Here is a 10634-nt window from a genome sequence, read left to right as displayed (position 1 = left end):
GACAGTTGGATGTATAAGAATTTCCTCCGGGATAATCAAGTTACATCTTATCTTAATATTAGACGTTAACGGCCGCTCATGCTTAGCACATGGCAGACAGTCTGTCAACGTCAATAATTCGAGTTATCTCCCCTTTTCGAGTCCTCGAGTCCTTGAAAATGGACTCGAGTCCAGCTAAACCCGACTCGTCCTCGAGTACTCGAGTACCCGTGGAAGCCCTATCACAGAGTAAACAGAGCCGTCATGCATTAATAACAAACACTGAAAAATAACACAAAGAACCTCCGAGGTTTCACAGAAAAGGCACGTTGGCATCACTGATACTGATCGAAACCACACAGTGGGAATCAAAACGGCTTAGCACGATTAAAAACTACCATTGTGCCTGCATGTTAATAATACAGGAGAAAACGTTCTAGTTTGTTAGTCTACCCCTCCACAAAGGGTTCGCTGTTGATATCTGCATTGTTAGTAAAGGAAGTTGTCTGAGAACAGCCATAGTCAATATGTTGGTCGGCGTGGAAGGATTGTATTTGTCAGGGATTGATGCGGGAAGTAGGTCGTTGATTGTCTGTAGAGATCTTTCGGTGTATCCGTTAATACAGGAAGTGTATCCAAGAGTAAACATTTAGGGGTGGGGTGGGGACGGTCGGAAGGCTGTTTCTATATATTGGATTCGGGGAAGGCTCCATATTGCCAGATCTGAGTAGCTGGTATAGATATGTAGTGAGACACATGGGTAGAAAACACGTCGACGATTTCAGTGATGTGAGATGGACTGATTACAATAACACACACAGATAGACAGTGTGCTTGTGTGAAGAGGTGTGTGGGGATTTCTAATTTCTGTTATTGGAATGGTTTTGTTTGTTTGATGGTTAACGCCGCACTCGGCAATATACCGGCTATATGACGACTCCTGTAAATAATTGAGTCTGCACCAGACAATCCAGTGATCAGCATCATGAGCATCGATCTACGCATTTGGGATACGTGTGACCACCCGATCCGATATGACAAGCATGGGTTACTGAAGACCCATTCTAACCCGGATTTTCACGGGTAGAGGTGAAACGGGGTTTGTTGTTGTGTTAAGGACTGTTTTTCACTTACATAACGACGTACGATCTCTAAGCACTATTTCTCTTTGTTTTATAGAGCTAGTCCACCGATATAGATTGTCATCGTTTAACATGGATCAACCAAAGAAATACTCACTACTGACTCCGAGCCGAATAGTAATCGTTCTATTCCATTGTAGCCAAGCGCGAAGCAGAAACTACGAGGTACCATCTTGTAACAACGTTTGGTGTTGCTTGATGGTGGGGATCGAACCCGATCTTCAGCTCTCCACGCAGAAGCTCGATCCACTACACCACGGGGCTGTTGCACACACATACAGATAACTATGGAATCCGAGAACATTTGTCGCATTGTCGCGTGTCGCATTTTGGTTTATTTTGCCTCATTTTACTTGTTTTTGAGAGGGCAACAATGCGACAACGCGACAATGTCCCTTCCAGGATTCCATAGATAACTGATTGAAAAAGTTCCTTTGCAGTTGAAAAGTGGCACGGGGACCGTGCAAATTTGCATTAATTACCATGAATGCTTTGAATGCACCATGGGTGTTACCAACCTTGCAAGTGAGTGAGTATGGTTTTACGCAGCTTTTAGCAATATTCCAGCAATATCACGGCGGGACACCAGAAATGGACTTCACACATTCTACCCATCTGCGGAATCGAACCCGGGTCTTCGGCGTGACGAGCGAACGCTTTAACACCACAGCCTCACCAACCTTGTAAACGTCTAAGACCTACATTCTATGACCTTCATTGTGTCATGTATCCAATTCCAAACCGACACGCCATGCTCTAACCGAAATAACTGCTCAAAGCGGTGTAAAACACAACTCACTCGTCCACTTATTGAATATCATGTCGATATATACAGTTGCATTACACCCACACATACGATACTTGACGCACGCTACTCTTCTCCACGTGTTCCAAACTGCCCTTTACAACACTAAATACATTAGCTAGTATCTATATGAAGCCCGGGACGACGGATAGAGACCACATTAGGGGACAAAGACGCCTTTGTAAATCCGTCCATGACGTTGACCCCGAGGTTAGTTTCACAACACGTTAGGGTGCCCCGCAGCCTTTCACAGGACAATTTGTAACAGTTTAATGACGACAGCCAAACGAGATTAAATCATGTCACCCTCTGAAAAGTCTTCACAGTTTAGTTCATTAACCTTGTTTGGAGCGTCACGATTCCATCTCTCCGCTATACCCATCTCTGTCCGTTCTATTATCCAGTTAAGCGGTGCATACAGAATTAAGCGGGACACTCCGCAAATAGCTTACAGCGGTAATGGAAGAGGGCTTGGTAAGATGAAAGAGACGGGTCATTCTTACCAAGATGAGACGACGACGATAAGGGCTGCTGATGGCGGTTGCACTATATTGTTTTCACGTTGCAGCTATTATTGTCGTCGTTCGACGATGGAATTTTAACCCGGATGATATTTGTCATGTTGTATGATCACCACGTTGTATCCGTTTTAAAGTAGTTGTCGTGTTGGTTTAGCATGGGATGTTACCAAGATGATAGCTGCTATACTGCATTGGCATCATTTTGGCGTCATTGTAGAGCTGTTGTTGAAACACGGGATGTCAATGAGTGAGTGAGTGAGTTTAGTTTTACGCCGCACTCAGCAATATTCCAGCTATATGGCGGCAGTCTGTAAATAATCGAGTCTGGACCAGACAATCCAGTGATCAACAGCATGAACATCGATCTGCGCAATTGGGAACCGATGACATGTGTCAACCAAGTCAGCGAGCCTGACCACCCGATCCCGTTAGGCACCTCTTACGACAAGCATATTAGCCTTTTGTTGCTAGCGAACCTAACCAACGTGATTTTGCCAGGATCACCCAACCTCTCTGCTGCATCATCGCGATATTAAATATGTCTTTTTTTCAGAACACGGCTAGTCACTGAATTGTCCATGTGTATAAGTGTTTAGTTTATCAATAGTGAAACCTTGATGATTGGTTGCTGGACATCGATAGGTCATTTTAATCAATCGCAAGGGTGAATCAGCATCGAGCAGGGCCAGTCGTAAGAGGCTACTACAAAAACCCGGTGACGTCAGTTATAACAAATCATCTGACCCTGAGTGCTACCCGTGAAGATCCCTGTTAGAATTGGTCTTCAGTAACCCATGCTTGTCTTAAGAGGCGACTAACGGGATTGGGTGGTCAGGCTCGCTGACTTGGTTGCCCTATGCCATCGGATCCCAATTGTGTAGTTCGATACTCATGCTGTTGATCACTGGATTGTCTGCTTCAGACTCGATTATTTACAGACCCCCGCCATATAGCTGGAATACTTACCCCGAGTTCACTGTGTGCTGCTCATACTATTAACCACTAGTTTGTCTTGTCCGCACCTGGTTGTTAAAGGCCGACCTGATATAGCGGTAATATGTCCGACAACAAACATTAGCAAATGGTGGTTTGAGACTAACGATGGTTTGTAATGAAATTTGTCAAATGGTCCCTGGCTGAATTATGCAATAAGACGTGTCACCGTGGATGTGACAAGGGAGATTAGTTAAAAACCTGCCGAGAAAGAAAGGTCATTATAGCATCCCATTTAATAACTTTGTCACCGGGGAAATTAGGACAAAGGTTACAGAGATAGACAGTTTCAAATTAGTACAAAGTAACACCACAAAATATAGTCAGTGAAGTTACACTGTGCAGAGATTGAAATCTGATCCGTGTGGGGGCTTTGTGTAGACATTGTATAGAGCGTGTGTAGAAGGTGTATAGGCAATGTGAAGACCGAGTGTGCATTGTGTAACATCACATAGATATGGAAAATACGTAGGACACATTTGTTGTCTTATTGCCATGTCTGTGGGAAGTATGCAGTGAGTGAGTGAGTTTAGTTTTACGCCACACTCAGCAATATTCCAGCTATATGGCGGCGGTCTGTAAATAATCTAGACCAGACAATCCAGTGATCAACAACATGAGAATCTATCTACGCTATTGGGATACGATGACATGTGTCAACCCAGTCAGCGATCCTGACCACCCGATCCCGTTAATCGCCTCTGACGACAAGCATGGGTTACTGAAGATCAATTCTAACCTGGATATTCACGGGTTTGGGAAGTATGTAGACAGTGTATAGAGAGTATATGGACAGTGAAAACACAAGAACTGACAATGCGTGGACAGTCTGAAGACCGTGTATATGAGATGTTTGGACAAAGCGAAGACCGTGCACGTGACATATACAGACAGCGTGAAGACCATGTGTATGAAATGTTTGCACAAAGTGAAAACCGTGTGCATGAAATGTGTGGACAGTGTGTAGGTTGAGAGTGGTGAATGTGAGGACAGTGTGAAAGTCGTGTACATGCAGTGTGTGGACAGTGTGAAAGTCGTGTACATGCAGTGTGTGGACAGTGTGAAAACTGTGTGCATGCGAGTTGTGGACAGTGTGAAATCCGTGTACAAGCAGTGTGTGGACAGTGTGAAATCCGTGCAGTGTGTGGACAGTGTGAAATCCGTGTACATGCGATGTGTGGACAGTGTGAAAGCCGTGTACATGCGATGTGTGGACAGTTTGAAAGCCGTGTACATGCAGTGTGTGGACAGTGTTAAAGCCGTTTACATGCAGTGTTTGGACGGTGTGTGCGTGGGGTGGGGGGTCAGTGTGTGGACGGTATGTGCGTGCGTGTGTGTGTTGGGGGGTCAGTGTGTGGACGGTGTGAGTGTGGTGTGGTTTGGTGTGTGGGCAGTGTGTGTGGTGATTGCGTAGGCCGTTTGTAGGCAGTATGTGGACAGTGTGTAGGCAGTTGGTCGGCAGAATGTGATGAATGTGTGAGCAGTGAGATTTTTTTCGGGGTATTGACCGAATGTGACCTTTTACTGATCTATTTTTGCCGAAAATGTCGCCATGTTGTTGAATGAACACCTCACTCACATTGTTTTCAAATACCTATTTCTTTATGTTTCTTGTTTGAACGGCAATCTAATTAAGATGGAGAAGTTACACATGGGACGAAAAAGAACAGATGAGTCTGAAAATAAAGATCATAAAAAAGGTATCATGAAATACTCACGTCTATTGAATAACGTAATTTGGTTCTATATTCGCAAGTGCTTGGAGTCTGATATTTAGTTAAACATATGTAAAAACCACGTCTTTATTACAATAAGGAGCGACGTTTTGCTATAGGTTCTAATACCGTTATCGCTTGTATCATAACGGTGTCAGGGCCTAAACCGAAACGTCTCTCCTAATCGTTCATCCATATATCTTATTTATCATATCTTATCTCATTTACTTGGTACTCCAGCTTCTAAACAACCTTCAGGTAAGTTATCCTACATGCACTGGTGCATTTCATTTCCAGCGGAACTTTTTTATATCTCCATGTTTATTTACAGTGTTTCAAATCAAACTTGTTTTTCAATGCATAAAAATGGCTTTCTAGATATGGCTTGTTGGTATTTTCTATATACATGTATATCATTATTCTTTTTCACATGTATAAAAAACTGAGTCACCTAAAACTGTGTGTATAATCTTTCCGCCTGTCAAGGACACGTCATATACCCATTCTTCTTCAAACCCGCACCAATATGGAACTGTTTTCCCAGACACCATGCAGCTAATCCACTAAGACGCCGTCGTATAATGTTGCTTGGTAACCAAGAGAAAATCAAAGAAAACACATGTTCCATAATATTTAACTTAACAGTGTCATGGAGTCTCTCACAACTTTCAACCTTTTGCCTACTTTCCTGTAAAATCCTTCCCATAACTTTTCCATCTCGATTAAGCTGGGTTCTTAAGCCTGAAGGTCGGAGTCAAAGACATGAAGAACATCATGAAGGTGACAGTTGCGCCATGGAAGTTGTCTGGTGGAGGCCCCCAGCTTACTCTGTCTCCACAGGACGGTAGGCCTGGAGGGAACGTCAAGATATAGACAGATGTACAGTCAAACCAGAGTAGGAAGGATGGCAAATTATGCATCTACCTGCTGGATGAATATATATGACACTCTGTATAATATGGACCCCTTGTAGTCCGACAGGCTCGTTGTGAGGATGAGTTCTGATGTATTGCTGTCTAGAGAGAGAAGACCACATGGTTGTTTGTTAGTTTGTTTGTTGTGAACTGCCGTTCTCAGCAATATATGGCGGCGGTATGTAATAATCGAGCCTGGACCAGACAATCCAGTGATCAACAGCATGAGCATCGATCTACACAATTGGAATAGAATGACATATGTCAACCAAGTCAGCGAGCCTGATCACCCGATCCCGTCATTCGCCTCTTACGACAAGCATGGGTTGCAGAATACCAATTCTAACCCGGATCTTCACGGGTAGAAGACCACAGGTATAACAGCTAGACGTGACGCTGGAATATTGTGTTGATTGGCATGTGTCAAGGATTGAGGTACATAGGTTATAGTGTGTTGCAGTACCAACATACAATAGTCAGATGTCCCGGGATGTAAGAAGATCTATTTGGCCCTAGATCTATTCAGTTTGTTTTCACATTCTTGCGACAATGCAAAATGCATTCAAACACTATAAAATATTATCATATCTTCACATCAATTATCATGTATTGTGTATACAATTATAGCTGTGGAGTAGTCTAGTGGTTAAAGCGTTCACTCATCACTCCAAGACCCGGGTTCGATTTCCCACATTGGCACAACATGTGAAGCCCATTTCAAGCGCTTCCCCTCTTGATATGGCATGAATATTAATAAAAGCGGAGTAAACTTATTCTCACTCATTCTCATCCCTTTTTATTCAAAACCTGAAACCTTTCATTATGTTCTGTTCATTATATTCTGTTATATCTGTTCTGTATCCTCTTCTGTACTGTTCATTATATTCTGTTATATCTGTTCTGTATCCTCTTCTGTACTGTTCATTATATTCTGTATCCTCTTCTGTACTGTTCATTATATTCTGTTATATCTGTTCTGTATCCTCTTCTGTACTGTTCATTATATTCTGTATCCTCTTCTGTTCTGTATCCTCTTCTGTACTGTCCATTATATTCTGTATCCTCTTCTGTTCTGTATCCTCTTCTGTACTGTTCATTATATTCTGTATCCTCTTCTGTTCTGTATCCTCTTCTGTACTGTTCAATATATTCTGTATCCTCTTCTGTACTGTATCATTCTTCTGTTCTGTATCCTCTTCTGTATCCTCTTCTGTACTGTTCATTATATATCTGTTCATTATATCTGTATCCTCTTCAATGTATCCCTCTTCTGTACTGTTCATTATATTCTGTTATATCTGTACTGTTCTGTATCCTCTTCTGTACTGTTCATTATATTCTGTTATATCTGTTCTGTATCCTCTTCTGTACTGTTCATTATATATTCTGTATCCTCTTCTGTACTGTTCATTATATTCTGTTATATCTGTTCTGTATCCTCTTCTGTACTGTTCATTATATTCTGTTATATCTGTTCTGTATCCTCTTCTGTACTGTTCATTATATTCTGTATCCTCTTCTGTTCTGTATCCTCTTCTGTACTGTTCATTATATTCTGTATCCTTCTGTTCTGTATCCTCTTCTGTACTGTTCATTATATTCTGTATCCTCTTCTGTACTGTTCATTATATTCTGTATCCTCTTCTGTACTGTTCATGTATCCTCTTCTGTACTGTTCATTATATTCTGTATCCTCTTCTGTACTGTTCATTATATATATTCTTGTTATTATGTTCTGTATCCCTTCTGTACTGTTCATTATATTCTGTTATATCTGTTCTGTATCCTCTTCTGTACTGTTCATTATATTCTGTTATATCTGTTCTGTATCCTGTATCCTCTTCTGTACTGTTCATTATATTCTGTATCCTCTTCTGTACTGTTCATTATATTCTGTATCCTCTTCTGTACTGTTCATTATATTCTGTTATATCTGTTCTGTATCCTCTTCTGTACTGTTCATTATATTCTGTATCCTCTTCTGTACTGTTCATTATATTCTGTTATATCTGTTCTGTATCCTTCTGTTCTGTTCTGTTCTTACTGTTCATGTATATTCTGTATCCTCTTCTGTACTGTTCTTACTGTAATTGTTCTTATATTCTCTTCTGTATCCTCTTCTGTATCCTCTTCTGTACTGTTCATTATATTCTGTTATATCTGTTCTGTATCCTCTTCTGTACTGTTCATTATATTCTGTATCCTCTTCTGTACTGTTCATTATATTCTGTATCCTCTTCTGTACTGTTCATTATATTCTGTATCCTCTTCTGTACTGTTCATTATATTCTGTATCCTCTTCTGTACTGTTCATTATATTCTGTATCCTCTTCTGTACTGTTCATTATATTCTGTTATATCTGTTCTGTATCCTCTTCTGTACTGTTCATTATATTCTGTATCCTCTTCTGTACTGTTCATTATATTCTGTATCCTCTTCTGTTCTGTATCCTCTTCTGTACTGTTCATTATATTCTGTATCCTCTTCTGTACTGTTCATTATATTCTGTTATCTGTTCTATCTGTTCATTATCTTCTGTATCCTCTTCTATCCATTATATTCTCTTCTGTACTGTTCTGTTCATTATATTCCTGTTATATCTGTTCTGTATCCTCTTCTGTACTGTTCTGTACTATTATATTCTGTTATATCTGTTCTGTATCCTCTTCTGTACTGTTCATTATATTCTGTTATATCTGTATCTCTTCTGTACTGTCCTCTTCTGTACTGTTCATTATATTCTGTTCTGTATCTGTTCTGTATCCTCTTCTGTACTGTTCATTATATTCTTGAATCCTCTTCTGTACTGTTCATTATATTCTGTCTGTTATATCTTCATTATTCTGTATCCTCTTCTGTAATGTTCATTATATTCTGTTATATCTGTTCTGTATCCTCTTCTGTACTTGTTCATTATATTCTGTATCCTCTTCTGTACTGTTCATTATATTCTGTATCCTCTTCTGTACTGTTCATTATATTCTGTATCCTCTTCTGTACTGTTCATTATATTCTGTATCCTCTTCTGTACTGTTCATTATATTCTGTATCCTCTTCTGTACTGTTCATTATATTCTGTTCTGTTCTGTATCCTCTTCTGTACTGTACTGTTCATTATATTCTGTATCCTCTTCTGTACTGTTCATTATATTCTGTATCCTCTTCTGTACTGTTCATTATATTCTGTTATATCTGTTCTGTATCCTCTTCTGTACTGTTCATTATATTCTGTTATATCTGTTCTGTATCCTCTTCTGTACTGTTCATTATATTCTGTATCCTCTTCTGTACTGTTCATTATATTCTGTTATATCTGTTCTGTATCCTCTTCTGTACTGTTCATTATATTCTGTATCCTCTTCTGTACTGTTCATTATATTCTGTATCCTCTTCTGTACTGTTCTGTATCCTCTTCTGTACTGTTCATTATATTCTGTATCCTCTTCTGTACTGTTCATTATATTCTGTTATATCTGTTCTGTATCCTCTTCTGTACTGTTCATTACATTCTGTATCCTCTTCTGTTCTGTATCCTCTTCTGTACTGTTCATTATATTCTGTATCCTCTTCTGTTCTGTATCCTCTTCTGTACTGTTCAATATATTCTGTATCCTCTTCTGTACTGTTCATTATATTCTGTTATATCTGTTCTGTATCCTCTTCTGTACTGTTCATTATATTCTGTTATATCTGTTCTGTATCCTCTTCTGTACTGTTCATTATATTCTGTATCCTCTTCTGTTCTGTATCCTCTTCTGTACTGTTCATTATATTCTGTATCCTCTTCTGTATTCTGTTCTGTATCCTCTTCTGTACTGTTCATTATATTCTGTATCCTCTTCTGTACTGTTCATTATATTCTGTTATATCTGTTCTGTATCCTCTTCTGTACTGTTCATTATATTCTGTATCCTCTTCTGTACTGTTCATTATATTCTGTATCCTCTTCTGTACTGTTCATTATATTCTGTATCTGTTCAGTTTCTTCTTGTGACCAGCTCTGTATAATCTTCTGTACTGTTCCATACCTTCTTCTGTATCTATTCTGTATCTTCTATATCTCTTTTGTCTATTTTGTGTTGTGTATTTTATGCAAAGTTTCTATCTGTTCTAAATTTTCTTCTGTGCTGTTTTGTTCTGATATAACAAGAAGATAATAAACTTGCTTGACAACGGTGTTAGTACCTACACCGAAACGTCGCACTCATTGCAATAAAGAAGTTGACTATCCATAAACTTGGTTTTCCTTCATCTATACAACTTCTAAAATGCCTCTCAAAGAAGTCAAGAAGATAATACAAGCCAAGAAACAGAGCAAATGCTTTTCAAAATAGAGGAACGGTAGCATACAAATGTGCCTCGTTTTGAATGCCCAGCTTGAACTTTCTCATGAACCAGACGGACACAAAAAGCTAAGCGTCATGCACTTTCCACCTCATTCAATTGGAGAGACAGATACATGCCTCTTACGAAGGAACAGTACGGTTCCTCCTGGTGACAATGCCCTTTAAGTGCCAATTTTCTACATGGACTATTTCCCCATCCCAGCATTAACTAATTTTCC

The sequence above is a fragment of the Haliotis rubra genome, unplaced genomic scaffold (genome assembly GCF_003918875.1).
Source record: "Haliotis rubra isolate DU_JTF1 unplaced genomic scaffold, ASM391887v1 Scf290, whole genome shotgun sequence".
NCBI classification, from domain to species: Eukaryota; Metazoa; Mollusca; class Gastropoda; order Lepetellida; family Haliotidae; genus Haliotis; species Haliotis rubra.
Note: the sequence above shows the minus strand (reverse complement) of the source record.